General features: G+C 44.5%; 1 protein-coding gene across 1 annotated transcript in view; it reads right to left on the bottom strand.

Annotated features, from left to right (window-relative positions):
* Positions 1 to 15,794, bottom strand: part of LOC124788141 (sodium/potassium-transporting ATPase subunit alpha-2-like) — a 168,033-nt gene that overhangs the window by 34,417 nt on the left and 117,822 nt on the right. The gene's annotated exons all lie outside the window — the stretch shown is intronic.

Raw genomic sequence — 15,794 nt, 5'->3', positions numbered from 1 at the left:
GAAAAAAATACAGATCAAAAATCTGCAGAATACGTTTGGCAATCGAACAAGGCTCTCGGCTCCGCAGACAGACACTTTATTCGCTACATCAGCGATGCTTTCGTGAAGAAGCGTTTACTTTCTGAATGCATTTGGAGAAGTCGTAATCGTTCCCCGATTTCTAGGAAAAGAAGTGTTTTCAATTATCTGTCCATCCTCTCAATTTTGAGTGATGAACTTCAGAGGTGGTTCTCTCAAAGTTAGGGGCGCGGGGAAGAGAGAGAGACAGAGATGGACGGAGGGGGGCGGTTCTAGGGGCTTCAGTCTGGAACCGCGGTGCTGCTACGGTCGCAGGTTCGAATCCTGCCTCGCGCATGGATGTATGTGATGTCCTTAGGTTAGTTAGGTTTACGTAGTTTTAAGTTCTAGGGGACTAATGACCTCAGATGTTAAGTCCCATAGTGCTCAGAGCCATTTGAACCATTACTAATCCTTACATTGCACAGAGAAGGGTAATGAACCAGTAATAAAGCGCCATTGTTGTAATCCGGCATGAGCAACTGCCTTGTGGGAATATCATTGCAGTCTGTTGCAGTCTGCAAACTACCATAAGCATTGCTATCAAGCAAGAAGACTTTGTAAATCCATCCCTCTCCTTTCTTTCTTGCCTTGACCGCCCTCCTTTGTGGTTAGATACCTCTTTGATTTCTCTGACTTACCTCGAAATTATTTCCCCACAGTATCACTACCATAGAGATAGAAGTTATCGTCTAGTGCAGGGACGGCCAAGAATTCGCCTCGCAAAGAGGACTTTGGCTTGCATGCGGTAGTCTCTCAAGTGGCTGCAAACTTCCCGCACCGCCACGCCACGCTACCTGAAGGTGAGGAGGGGGAAGAGGGAGAAACTGCGAACGTGTCACACTTAAATGGTAATGCGGTCACACTGCATACGACTTAGTTTCATTTTTCTCAATAACATAGGTGACAAACAAATCACATTTTCAGTATTATTTAATTACTTGTGAAATGTTGAAAACATATTATAAATTTTGCGTGGTACAAACTGCCGGCATACGAACAGTCGCGGACAGTTTCTCAGATCTTCGGAACCAAGTTCCAACATAATCGTCACTCATTTAATTTCAAAATCTAAAAACGGTCTTTCACACTGGCTAATGGCTCTGAGCACTATGGGACTTAACTACTGAGGTCATCAGTCCCCTAGAACTTAGAACTACTTAAACCTAACTAACCTAAGGACATCACACACATCCATGCCCGAGGCAGGATTCGAACCTGCGACCATAGCGGTCACGCGGTTCCAAACTGACGCGCTTAGAACCGCACGGCCACACCGGCCGGCTTCACACACATACGTTGATAGGAATATTGGTGGTTAAGTTCCTATGCGACCAAATTGCTGAGGTCATCGGTCCGTACACACCCATGCCCGAGGTAGGAGGTGGTGGTGGTTAGTGTTTAACGTCCCGTCGGCAACGAGGTCATTAGAGACGGAGCGCAAGCTCGGGTTAGGGAAGGATTGGGAAGGAAATCGGCCGTGCCCTTTCAAAGGAACCATCCCGGCATTTGCCTGAAACGATTTAGGGAAATCACGGAAAACCTAAATCAGGATGGCCGGAGACGGGATTGAACCGTCGTCCTCCCGAATGCGAGTCCAGTGTGCTAACCACTGCGCCACCTCGCTCGGTCCGAGGTAGGACTCGAACTTCCCACGGGAAGGGGGGGGGGGGGGGGGGGTAGCCACGCGAACCGTGGCGAGGCGCCCCGACGGCGCGGCTTAGGAATATTATAGCACTTCTGCATCATTGTTACGGAGATGTGGAAACTATCTGACGTACACAATGTAGACGCCCTGTACAATTTTAACATAAAAGTAATTGTTTCTGAAATGGGAATTACACTGCAGGATAATCAGTTCCACCCGCACATGCATAAGGGCACTTTCAAATCAAAGGGCAAACTGCCTCTAAAACAGATGTTAGGAGTGGCAGTATCCTCAAAATGTTCATAAAACTGCCCTTATAATTCTTTCAGACCACAATGAATTCTTCAAACCTCGAGTTTTCTTGACACCACTGAGCTTAGGGAAACGGATACTGTTTTTTGTCAGAATTTATCTCTTCCTTGTGCGGTTTTCTTTCTTAACGGATCCGCATAAAATCTGAAATAAACTGTTTCTCACCTTGCATTATCTTATTATGGGCAGAGTCCAGTCAGTGCCACTTAAATCACTATTTCTGCAGTCCATTAATTATGTTCTAATTTTAGTTCCTGCTCTTCTTTTTGCTTCAAAAATTCAACAATAGCAGGTTCTAAATTGAAAAATAATTCCAGACATGCTCCTTTGAGTTAGCCAATATACTCTGCAATAATGTACGAGTGTTTCCTTACTCTTATTAATTCTCCAGCGAAAACTGTTGAAATGACTGTGGGAGAATGCATGTGACTTCAGAACATTAGCAGTATTCGTACCATCAGGTTCATCACGTGTTCCATGCCTGCAAATTTAGCACAAAGTGGTTCTTGATGTACAGAACAATGAATCGCGTCTGTTGATAGTAGTATTTTTCTGATCTTATGTCGTCATCTAAATCTTTATATTATTTCTGCATGGTGTTACAATGTTCGATAGTGCATTTCCGGTCATCTTTGATTATATGACAGCACAATAGATATCGAGAACTCCCACCCTTTCCTTCTGTCACTCTCATTCATCTAAGAACAGACGCTAGACTGCCTCTTTTTGTCCAAAAAGCCACTGCACATGTGAATGTCCTTCATACCACGAATAATTAGCGAAAGATAAACATCGCCGACATCGCTATTCTGCCGAAATGAAGACAGATGCGCCGACCGAAAAATGCCGCAACATGATAGCAAATGAAGTATCGCGCTGTTCCGGGCACTTCCAATAAGGTCGAGAAACTCGAGAAAGGCCAAGACTGGACCCGCACGCGTCCCCTGCGCCGTTTTCACATGCCGTCTGGCACCCTAAGGGCGACCCTGCTCTAGTACAACGGCAAGCTGTCCACCACGGTGTTACAACCACGTGCTTACTTGCTTATCAATAATGACAGTCTCCCATTAAGTGTATACCAATGTTTCGCGTGTCATTTTCTGCAATGATTTCCTTGTTATATTAGTACGTTGTGAATGCTGCTCATGGCTATGTGTAAGATCCTGAATTTCAGCATATGAACCTTTAAATAGTAGTCTTTTTCTTCGCGTGGTTTAAGCTCTGTCCACACACTGTCTTTTAGTTAATCAAACTTGGAAGCCCCAGAAGTAGGAACGAGTTAGACGTCGTCATTCTCTCGAGAGATAGATACAAATTAGTTTCCCCACGAACAGGGCACAAGATGGCGGCTCTCCCCTTGAATGGGAGAACTCTAACGTGAGAAAGATTACAACCTGGCTTTACCAGGCCGTGAAGCAAGTAGTTACTGAAACCACATATGTCACATCCTGATCATCAATGGTACGGAAGTAGGAGTAACTACTCTCGCCACGCACTGGCGAGCATCCAGCCTACCTCCCACAGTTACCGAATCACTTCTCTCGCCATACGCAACAGCTCCATGAGCTAGAGGCGAACGGTCTCCAGTATCGCTGCTTCCTGTGATGTAATTAGATTGAAATACCCTGCTTAACCCGCAGGACAGGACAGATAGAATAAATTGTGGAAAGGGCCCAAAATAAGGGGCTGTCAGTTACACTCGAACATACAACTTTATTATTTGATGAAACATTACAAGAGCACAATTTTTTTTAATACAGCTTTAATCTTTGGGACTTAATTACCGGCTGAAAGCCATTTTAATTTATAAACGGCTGAAGGCCAATAACTTAAAACGTAAGCATAATCAGAAATTTAAAAAGCTAGCCTTATCTCAAAACAATTCTATAGTTAGGCTGAGGTATACAGGTTAAATTCAAATCGGCTGAAGGACGAACAATTAAAACTCCAAAACACTAATTTTTTTTTTAAATACCAAAGTGCTTACGTGAAACAGTACTTTAAACTAGGCTGAAGGCCTTAAGAGTAAAAAAACTCTAATTTAAAACAAAAAACCGGCTAGACGCCGTACTAGTACCAACAACAAGCACAAATTAAAAAAAAAAGTAAGGCAGTACACACAAGGGCGCCCAGATGTTCGAGGGTCGGCATGTAATTCAAACACTAACGCTCGCTTAGGTGAGACAGGGAGTCGAGCCAACCATTCACGACCCGACAACCCAACCGACCGACAGTCAGTGGACCCACCGACAAGACAACTTCCACTTCACCCGACCAGGGCACAACAGGGAGTTCAACGTAGAAGATATTGGCGCCCACAACCAATCATACACGGAGCTGTCAAACTACACACCGAGCTGGACAGCAACAACACGATGAGGAAACTACACTGCCAAAAATTTACGTCAACGACCAGGGCAGGTAACCGGAACGTTAACGGCCACAAGGCAGAAGATCAGAAGATTCCGCTGGTGCACTTCAATTCAAATAACCAAATACAGTGAAACTCCACCGGAGGGTGGCTAGAATTTTCCAACTTGAAAACCACGTTGTCGCTCGCGGAAAAATCCCAACAGCCGACAGCGAACTCCAAACGACACAATGTGAACAGTCGTGACTTGCTGGTAGGTTAAATCAAAACTCAACTTTCGTGTCCAGGGTCGGTGAGCCACGGACCTCGTAACAATGGGAACAGCGCCACACTCTCCGACACCGCGTAGAGACCGCCAGCGGGCCCCGGTCAAACTACGCCCCGCTGAGAATTCCTCACTTATCCACACCAACTGACCGACTCCTCAGAGCCAGTACGCCGACAACATTTAAAATAACTTGTCAGTCAAATCATACAAACTACACATAGTTTCCCGAACACATGCACGAAGAACCAGACAATGCTAACGGCAGTGACTGTACAGTAATAGGGACGAATCACGAGGCGGCACACGCAGCCAACCCATAAGCGATCGCCGGCCAAATACACGTCGTCCGGCTAGACCACCGACCGACGACCAACCAGTCGTCCCCACTCCAGTCGTGTGTGTCGACAACCGTCGGGCGAGTCATGGCGGTCCGGACCTCACTGCTGCTGCCGCGCCCCGACTGAACTTGTGCCGCGTGCCAACTCAAACACTGCCAGGTCACAACTTACTGCTGGCACGTTCCAACTGACTGGTCGACACACGACGACCGGGAAGTAGTAGCAGTCCAGCAAAGATAATACGGCAGGACTTATATTGATAAGCGCTGCTGCTGCCGCCCACGGGCAGGCAAAGCAGCAACTCAGTGATACAAGTGATTGAAACTAACATAACTAGGTGGTAGTACGGATAAAAGAGAATGTTAAATAAGTGATGGCACGAACATGAGACACGCACGGCTCAAAATTGTCTTCTAGAGAGACACAGGCCGCGATCAGACCGCCACAAACACAAGCAAGACTCACTGCTGAACACCGTAGAACGCCACGCACTATCTCAGTTCACTCTGGCTCAACACTATGGAAGTCCATGTCGTCTGTGGAATAGTGTCACCGCTAAACGACGCATCGCAGCTCGGGATCCCCGCACAGATTCCAGTAATGTTTCCGACTGTCCGTGGCGACGCTCCGCCTCTTACCTGCGCTCAGATTTCAGCTCTTGCCTTACATCTATTCGAATCAGAAGAATAATTCTGCAATCTTTCGTGGTGTGGTCCATCTGAGAAAACCTGTGGCTACCCATCTTGCCATAGTTTCTTAAAACTTAATGTTTTCTGTTTTAACAAACTTCCACCGATAGACGTAACATCTTGAGCGTCAATCTACGCCCGCTCCTCCCTTCTTTGCAAAATCGTATTTGCCACCTGACGTCCATCTGGCGTCGGAGAGTAATTCACCAATGGTCGTCGTATGTTAAAAACAGCTCCCATCCTCGCAACAGGCCGCGAGAAAGACGCAGCACAGGAGCACCGTTTCCTTTCGGCCGTCGCGGAATTTTATGTGTTCTCGCGTTTGATAATACTGTACTGCCGTCTGGCTAGATCCAGTTCCACATCAAGCCTCTGTTCTCCTCTCCGCACCATCGAGGCCTTACCGTTACCTGTAATTCGCACACACCGTGAGCCCAGTACTCGCCTCTACAGCGTAAGAAATTCCCAGCACCACGCTTTACTGTATTATTTAGAAAAAAATGAAAATCAGACCATCCACTCATTGTAACGCTACTAACTCATTTCTCTTTACTAAAAATCAGCAATTATGTAGCCTACTATTTCACAGTTTCACAAAGAATCTGCATAATTACACATATTTTATGAAAAGGAACAGACCTGACAGCTTTCCACCTTTCAGGGTAGCACCCGTCTTATAGCTGTTTCATCATTCGCTATAATCTCTGACAGGTGGTATTGCACTGGTGCGTAAAATCTCAATGGGGGAAAAAGTACTTAATGGAATGTATACTGCAGAAAAGGATAGAATTCCCGTTACAAACTGGGTACAATGTACTGAAATCTGCTCTGATTCTTTAATTAAAATAAGTTTTGTTATAAATAACGGCGCACAGCCTCGCTACGGATGCGTGGCGTGAGATGCCTTAAAATGTAACGCGTAAAATATTTACGTGATCTACCGAAAAGCTAAACGTCTCAGGGTACCTTGATAAAGTTAAGCATGAGAAAATATTATTATTCGTGGGTGTCGCGTGGCGAAATATTGTTGTCTCTTCGTAAGTTATATTTTTTACCTCAACATATTGTCTTTCAAATGGCAATCGAGCGCTGTTAAGAGGCCTATTTGAACCACTCAACTGATAGTCCACAAATTACGATAAATACTGCAAATGCCTTAAACTTTCTAATATATTCATGTAAGGCCTGTCAAAGAGAAATTATTTATACATTCTCAGGGATAAACGCCTGATAGAAGCTGTGAAAATATTAAGACATGCTACGGTCGGTAATAGTGGCCAACAATTACTTTTATTAGCACAATCTTTCCGCTCTGCTGCAGTCACTGAAAATTAGAAGAGTTACTACTTCCTGCATGAGAAAGGACTGTCTGCTTTAATGAAACAATAATGACTCTTTATATAAGCTATTTTAACTGTTGTTGAATTAGTACAGATTTAAATGTTCAATGGCCGATCGTTGCATGCATTCCAGAATGAGAGAAACCTAATAGTGAATTCTTTATCCTTGTACAATGATTAACATATAAAATCTTTCCATTCTAATTACACAGAATTTATTATTATACAATTTAATTTTAGTCCCTTTTTTCCTTTACACACGTCTCTATAAAGTATTTGTTTATAGTCAAAAACATATCAGCAAATAAAAATGTTCACTTTATTTATCGTCGTCACTAGGTATCGGTGCAGTTCAATAGGTCCATCTGATGTCGCAGATTGTGGGAATTCGAACACTCTTCGCGGATGTCGCTAACCATTTTTGCACAGACGCACCGCGGGTGTTCTTCCTGTCGTACTAGAAAATCACTTGTGGTTTTGATACGCAAATTATGACACAGCATAAGGCAATGCCTTCCCTTCCTAAGATTCCTTCTTGGCGAAGTCTTCCAGACCATGGTGGTGTGTGCAACCACATCCAAACCCTCGGGCACAGTGCAGGTTTTTCCGGCGGCATAAATGAAAAGAACTTGCTCCAGTTCGAACGTGTGGTACATATTAATATGTTGTCGGGACCTCAGATTAATTTCTAGTCCAGTATCAGGTATTCATGAGACAAATATACTACTGGGATTGTAAAATTTCCAGGAGTAGATTTGTTGTTTGGGGGGGGGGGGGGGGAGCTGAAACAGTTTTTTGACTTTCAAGTGGGTTGGAGTTGATTTTTTCCCCTAGTGGGCCATTTCTCCCTTAAGCTCACCCCATGTTACATATGTAGTGAGGGATATAAGAAGAAAGTGTAAGAAGAAAGAGACACAGATTTATGTGCTTCTAACCAGTGGAGGCGTACCTATAATAGGAAGTATCAGAGAGTGGGGATGCACGCATCCTATACTTCAAAGACACATTGTGTCACAATTGCACGACATGACATATCCCATGACAGGTGACGTGGTGGCAAGTTTGACGTCGGATAACAAACGACAAAACAAATATTTTTTCATGTGACGTAATTACGTTTTAGCAATTTTCTGATTTTTTTCCTTTTCTTGTACCGCCAAACCTTACTTGTTGCCAAAATTCATGATTCTGCGTCAATGTGTGGTATGGGGTGGATTTCAATGACTGAGGTTGGAAGTATTAAAATAAGCGACATAAACGGCCTTGGTTTTGACTGCATTGCCTTAGAAGCTTATTTTACGCCACTAAAGGGCCATAGTGCCTAATATGTGATATGAATTTCAACTTGATACGTCTACCCATACGTAAGAACAGACAGACAATCTGATTAGAAATGACAAAAAATATGTTTCGTATGATGTAATTACACATTAAAAGTTTTCCAATTTTATTCTTTGGTTGAACAGTGAAACCTTATTTCTTGCCAAATTCCGGGATTCTAGGTAAGCGGTAAGTACTCTATTGGTTTTGATGAGTGAGTTTTCGAGTGTCAAAGTATGCGACATATATGGCCGTATCTTTTGACTGCATTGACTTGCAATCTTATATTTTCTACACCGCTAAGGAACAATAGGTGTTAGTACGGGACATAAATTCCAATTCGATACATCTACCCGTTCCAGAGAAAAAGGATTTTAACAGTCAGATAGAGACTGGCCAATTCGATACGTCTACCCGTTCCAGAGAAAAAGGATTTTAACAGTCAGATAGAGACTGGCCGATAGACAGACAGACGGACGGACAACAAAATTATAAGTTTTCCGTTTTATACCGATTGTGGTCCGAAACGCTAAAAAAGCGTGCATATGTCAAGATGTTTTGATTTAAACGTGTTTGAAGCTGGCAGATAAGTCGAAAAGTTAGTTACCTCTTTTTACATCCATAAATCTCTCCAGGAAATATTCAACTTTTTTATGATCCCGTGTCTCAATCTGTAAAAACGGAACCTTCATAGCATCACTTTGCTGTCCGTCTGCCTGTGTGTCTGTCTGTGCGACTGTTAGGAACGGTTTTTCTCTGGAAGAAGTAGACGTCTTAAGTTCAAATTTGTGTGACGTACACTACTGGCCATTAAAATTGCTACACCAAGAAGAAATGCAGATGATAAACGGGTATTCATTGGACAAATATATTACACTAGAACTGATAGGTGATTACATTTTCACGCAATTTGGGTGCGTAGATAGTGAGAAATCAGTACACCGAACGACCACCTCTGCCCGTAATAACGGCCTTGATACGCCTGGGCACTGAGTCAAAGTAAGTTTGGATGGCCTGTACAGGTACAGCTCCCCATGCAGCTTCAACACGATACCACAGTTCATCAAGAGTGGTGACTGGCGTATTGTGCGAGCCAGTTGCTCGGCCACCATTGACCAGACGTTTTCAGTTGGTGAGAGATCTGGAGAATGTGCTGGCCAGGGCAGCAGGCGAACATTTTCTGTATAGAGAACGGCCCGTACAGGACCTGAAACATGCGGTCGTGCATTATCCTGCTGAAATGTAGGGTTTCGCAGGGATCGAGTGAAGGGTAGAGCCACGGGTCGTATCACATCTGAAATGTAACGTCCACTGTTCAAAGTGCCGTCAATGTGAACAAGAGGTGACCGAGACGTGTAACCAATTGCACCCCTTACCATCACGCCGGGTGATACGGCAGTATGGCGATGACGAATACACGCCTCCAACGTGCGTTCACCGCGATATCGCCAAACACGGATGCGACCATCAGGATGCTCTAAACAGAACCTGGATTCATCCGAAAAAAATGACGTTTTGCCATTCGTGCACCCAGGTTCGTCGTCGAGTACACCATCGCAGGCGCTCCTGTCTGTGATGCAGCGTCAAGGGTAACCGCAGCCATGGTCTCCGAGCTGATAGTCCATGCTGCTGCAAACGTCGTCCAACTGTTCGTGCAGATGGTTGTTGTCTTGCATACGTCCCCATCTGTTGACTCAGGGATCGAGACGTGGCGCACGATCCGTTACAGCTATGCGGGCAAGATGCCTGCCATCTCGACCGCTAGTGATACGAGGCCGTTGGGATCCAGCACGGCGTTCCGTATTACCCTCCTGAACCCACCGATTCCATCAGTCATTGGATCTCGACCAACGCGAGCAGCAATGTCGCGATACGATAAACCGCAATCGCGATAGGCTACAATGCGACCTTTGTCAAAGTCGAAACGTGATGGTACGCATTTGTCCTCCTTACACGAGGCATCACAACAACGTTTAACCAGCAACGCAGATCAACTGCTGTTTGTGTATGAGAAATCGGTCGGAAACTTTCCTGATGTGAGCACGTTTTAGGTGTTGCCATCGGCGCCTACCTTGTGTGAATGCTCTGAAAAGCTTATCATTTGCTTATCACAGCATCTTCTTCCTGTCGGTTAAATTTCGCGTCTGTAGCACGTCATCTTCGTGATGTAGCAATTTTAATGGCCAGTAGTGTATTAAGGTCGATGGTCCCTTGGCTGTGAATACATTTCAGTCAAAAGATACAGTAATTTGTGTCATATATTTTCACTCTCACAAACTGACTCATCAAAACCTACAGGGACTTTCCGTTGATCTAGAATCATAAAGTTTGGCAAAAGGGAAGGTCTCACAGAACAACTAAAGGAAAAAATCTGAAAACTGTAAATCTGTAATTATATCAAACAAGAAAGTTTTTTCTCTTTTCGTATCTGACCCTCTGTGTGCTCGCCCGTCTATTAAGACTCCTTTTTCTTAGCGACGGGCAGACCTCTGAAGTTGAAATTTGTGTCACGTGCGAAGACCTATGGTCTCTTGGCGGTGTAAATCATGAATCTCCTAAGTCAATGCAGTCAAAAAATGCGGCCATTTACGTCGTATACTCTGATACTCGCAATCTCACTCATATAAACGCTTCCCGTTGATCTACATCTACATGGTTACTCCGCAGTTCACACTTAAGTGCCTGGCAGAGGGTTCATCGAACCATTTTCGTACCATTCCACTCTCGAATGGCGCGTGGGAAAAAGGAACACCTAAATCTTTCCGTTCGAGCTCTGATTTCTCTTATTTTTTTATGATGATCATTTCTCCCTACGTAGGTGGGTGTCAACAAAATATTTTCAAATTCGTATGAGAAAGCTGGTGACTGAAATTTCGTAAACAGATCTCACCGCAAAGAAAACCGCCTTTGTTTCAGTGACTGCCATCCCAACTCGCGTATCATATCAGTGACACTCTCACCCCTATTGCGAGTTAACACGAAACGAGCTGCCCTTCTTTGCACTTTTTCGATGATCCCCGTCAATCCTACCTGCTAAGGATCCCACACCGCGCAGCATTATTCCAGCAGAGGACGGACAGGTGTATGTAGGCTGTTCTTTAGTGGGTTTGTCGCATCTTCTCAGTTTTCTGCCAAGAAAGCGCAGTCTTTGTTCGCCTTTCCCCCAATATTATCTATGTGGTCTTTCCAATTTAAGGTGCTCTTAGTTGTAATTCCTATGTACTTAGTCGAATTGACAGCCCTTAGATTTGTGCGATTTATCGTACACCCAAAATTTACCGTATTTCTTTTATTACCCACGTGGATGACCTCGCACTTTTCTTTGTTTAGTGCCAATTGCCTCTTTTCGCACCATACAGAAATTCGCTCAGATGATTTTGTAAAAAAAATGGTTCAAATGGCTCTGAGCACTACGGGACTTAATATCTGACGTCATCAGTCCCCTATATCTTAGAACTACTCAAACCTAACTAACCTAAGGACATCACACACATCCACGCCCGCGGCAGGATTCGAAGCTCCGACCGTAGGGGTCGCGTGGTTCCACACTGAAGCGCCTAGAACCGCTCGGCCACACCGGCCGGCTTGATCATTTTGTAATGGCAACTGATCGTCTGCAAACAATTTAAGGGGGCTGCTCATATTATGACTTAGATCATTTATGTAAATCAGGAACAGCAGAGGGCCTATGACACCACCTGCGGAATGCCAGCTATCACTTCTGTTCTACTCGATGATTTACCGTCTATCACTATGAAGTGTGACCCGTCTGAGAGGAAATCACGAATCCAGTGACACAACTGAGACAATACTCTATATGTATGCAATTTGATTAACAGTCGCTTGTGAGGAACGGTATCAAAAGCCTCCTGGAAATGTAGGAATATGGAATCAATCTGAGATCCCTTGTCGACAGCACTTATTACTTCATGGGAATAAAGAGCTAGTTGTGTTGTACAACAACGATATTTTCTGAATCCGTGAATTATGTATCAATAATAGTTTCTTCAAGGTGATTCATGATGTTCGAGTACAGTAAATTCTCCAAAATCCTACTGCAAATTGAGGGTAGTGTTATGGGACTGTAATTCAATGGGTTATTCCTATTTTCTTTCTTGAATATTGGTGTGACTGTGTTACTTTCCAGCCTTTAGGAACAGACCGTTCGTCAAGTGAGCGGTTGTATATGAGTGCTAAGAAAGGCGCTATTGTGTCTGCATACTCAGAGCGGAACCTGATTGGCATTCCATCTGGACCGGAAGACTTGCCTTATTTGAGTTGTTCCGCCCCACCTAAGATATCTACTTTTATGTCAGTCATGCTAACAGCTGTTCTGGTTTCGAATTCCGGAATATTTACTTCGTCTTTCGTGAAGGAATTACGGAAAACTGTATTTAGTAACTCTGCTTTTGTGGCACCATCATCGGCAATATTTCCATCGCTATCGCGCTGTGACGGTATTGACTGTTTCTGTCACTGGTGTGCTTATCAAACGATCAGAATCTCTTTGGGTTTTCTGTCATATTTTGAGACAATGTTTCATTGTGGAAACTATTTAAAGCATCTCGCATTGATTTCCGCACTAAATTTCGAGCTTCCGTGAAACTTAGCCAGTCTTGGGGTTTTTGCCTTCTTCTGAATTTGGCATGCTTTTTTCGTTGCTTCTGGAGCAGTGTTCTGACGTGTTTTGTGTACCATGGTGGATCAGTCCCGTCTCTTATTAACTTATGCGGTATGAAGCTACCTATTGCTGTAGGTACTGTATCTTTGAATTTGATCCATATGTGGTCTACACTTACATAATTAGCTTGGAAGGAATGAGACTCTCTCTTAGGAAGGCATCAAGCGAATTTTTCAAAAAATGGTTCAAATGGCTCTGAGCACTATGGGACTCAACTGCTGTGGTCATCAGTCCCCTAGAACTTAGAACTACTTAATCTAACTAACCTAAGGACATCACACACATCCATGCCCGAGGCAGGATTCGAACCTGCGACCGTAGCAGTCGCACAGTTCCGGACTGCGAGCCTAGAACCACGAGACTACCGCGGCCGGCAAGCGAATTTTTATCTCCGGTTTAATTTATATATATATTGCGTTTATTTTTAGTGGTTTTGGTTGATATGGTTTTGAGCCTCGCTACAATGATCTTGTGTTCACTAATCCCTGTATCCGTCATGACGCTCTCTATTAGATCAGGATTATTTGTGGCTAAGAGGTCAAGTGTGTTTTCGCAATCATTTACAATTCGTGTGGGCTCATAAACTAATTGTTCAAAGTAATTCTCAGAGAAAGCATTTAGTACAATTTCGGAAGATGTTTCCTGTCTACCACCGTCTTTGAACATGTATTTTCGCTAACAAATAGAGAGTAGATTGAAGTCTCCACCAATTATAACTGTATGAGTGGGGTCCTTATTTCTAATGAGATTCAAGTTTTCTTTGAACCGCTCAGCTATTACATCTTCTGAGTCGTGGGGTCGGAACCAATTATTATTTTGGTATGTATGTTCAATAACCTCCACCCATAGTGATACGGAGGAACTATCTATTTCAACTTCACTACAAGATAAGCTATATATCATCTGAGTCGGGGGGCGGAGCCAATTATTATTTTGGTTCGGCTGTTGAATAACCTCTACCCACAGTAATACGCAGGAACTATCTACCTCAACTTCACTACAAGATAAACTACTACCAACAGACACAAACTCACCACTAACTACTTTATTTAATCTATCCTTTCTGAACACGGTTTGCGCCTCTGTAAGAATTTCGGCAGAATTTATCTCCGGCTTTAGCCAGCTTCCTGTTCCTATAACGATTTCAGCTTCAGTCCTTTCTATAATCGCTTGAAGCTCTGGTATTTTTCCATCACAGCTACGACAATTTACAACTACAATACCGATTGTTGCTTGGTCGATTCTCGTCGTTTCTTTGCCTTGCACCCTTTGAGATTGGAGCCCTTTTAGATCTTTCCCGATACTAACCTAAAAAACAGCCCAATCCAGGCCACACAGCTCTTGCTACCCGTGTAGCCGCCTCCTGTGTGTAGCGGACACCTGACCTATTTAGCGGAACCCAAAACCCCACCAACCTATGGCTCAAGTCGAGGAATCTGCAGCCTACACGGTCGCAGAACCGTCTGAGCCTCTGATTCAGACGCTCCACTCGGCTCTGTGCCAAAGGTCCGCAGTCGGTCCTGTCGACGATGCTGCAGATGGTGAGCTCTGCCTTAATCTCGCTAGCAAGACTGGCAATCTTCACCAACTCAGAAATCCGCCGGAAACCAGAGAGAATCTCTTTCGATCCATAGCGGCACACGTCATTAGTGCCGACATACCACCTGCAGGTGCCTGCACCCTGTGCCCTTTATGGCATCCGGAAGGACCCTTTCCACATCTTGGAAGACTTCCCCCGGTATGCACACGGAGTGCACATTGGCTTTCTTCACGTCCCTAGCTGCCATATCCCTCAGGGGCTCCATCAGCCGCCTAAAATTGGAGCTCCCAATGACAAGCAATCCCACCCTCTGCGCTTGTCCGGACCTCTAAGGAAGACCGACCAATGCAGCAATAGGCGAGGCCGCCCTTGCTGGCTCAGAAGTACTTTTAGCAGTGGGTAGTACCTCAAACCTGTTACGGAGGCGTAAGAGTACAGCCTTGCGGCCAGCTTCAACTTTCGCATTCCATCCAGGGATTCGCGACCCCGCCACGGTTCGCCAATCACCGTCGACCGGCAGGGACGTCCGAAACCGAGGGCGCAGTGGCATCAGAGATCCCAGGCGATGCTACAGGTTCCAGAGACGCCAAAGCGCTCCCCTCGGGCGTCCCATTGTCACCGCTGCCCAGGGCAACAGCTTGGAGCCTGTCGACCACGGTCAACACAGCTTCCAGCTGTTTACGGACGGTGGCGAATTCCCCCTGAATCCGTACACAACAGGTGCAGTGCCTATCCGTCGCTAACAATTTTTTTCCCTCTCTTTTATCTCACGAGCCCTTCAAAACAAACAGGTGACTGACTGCTACGCGAATTTACACTATACGGGTACTAAAACGCGATGCTACAACTCTCAAATACTATAATACACCCGAAATTTGTGAATTAAGCTATGTAGGTACCCAAAAACACGCAATGAAATTAAGAATTAAACTATAAAACAAATAAGTGAGCTAAGAGTGCGACTTGTTGCTGGCTGCTGCTTATCCAACGGCGGCAGTTGCACCTCACTGGCTGTGACCAACCAACACTGGCCGTTCAAAACCACGAAATTTGGTGAGAAGCAAGGCATGACAGTACAAGTACAGAAAAAACTCCTGAATTGTTAAATTGTGCTTAGATCAAACGAAAAGATATTTCTTTTGTCATTTATTATTCGTTTTCAAACTTGAAATTAAAACATTTTCAAAAAAATGTGGAATCCCTGCGGTCGACATCTTGCAATAACAAAGT

This window comes from Schistocerca piceifrons, chromosome 1 (genome assembly GCF_021461385.2).
Source record: "Schistocerca piceifrons isolate TAMUIC-IGC-003096 chromosome 1, iqSchPice1.1, whole genome shotgun sequence".
Classification (NCBI taxonomy): Eukaryota; Metazoa; Arthropoda; class Insecta; order Orthoptera; family Acrididae; genus Schistocerca; species Schistocerca piceifrons.
Note: the sequence above shows the minus strand (reverse complement) of the source record. Positions and strands in the feature narration are given on the sequence as shown.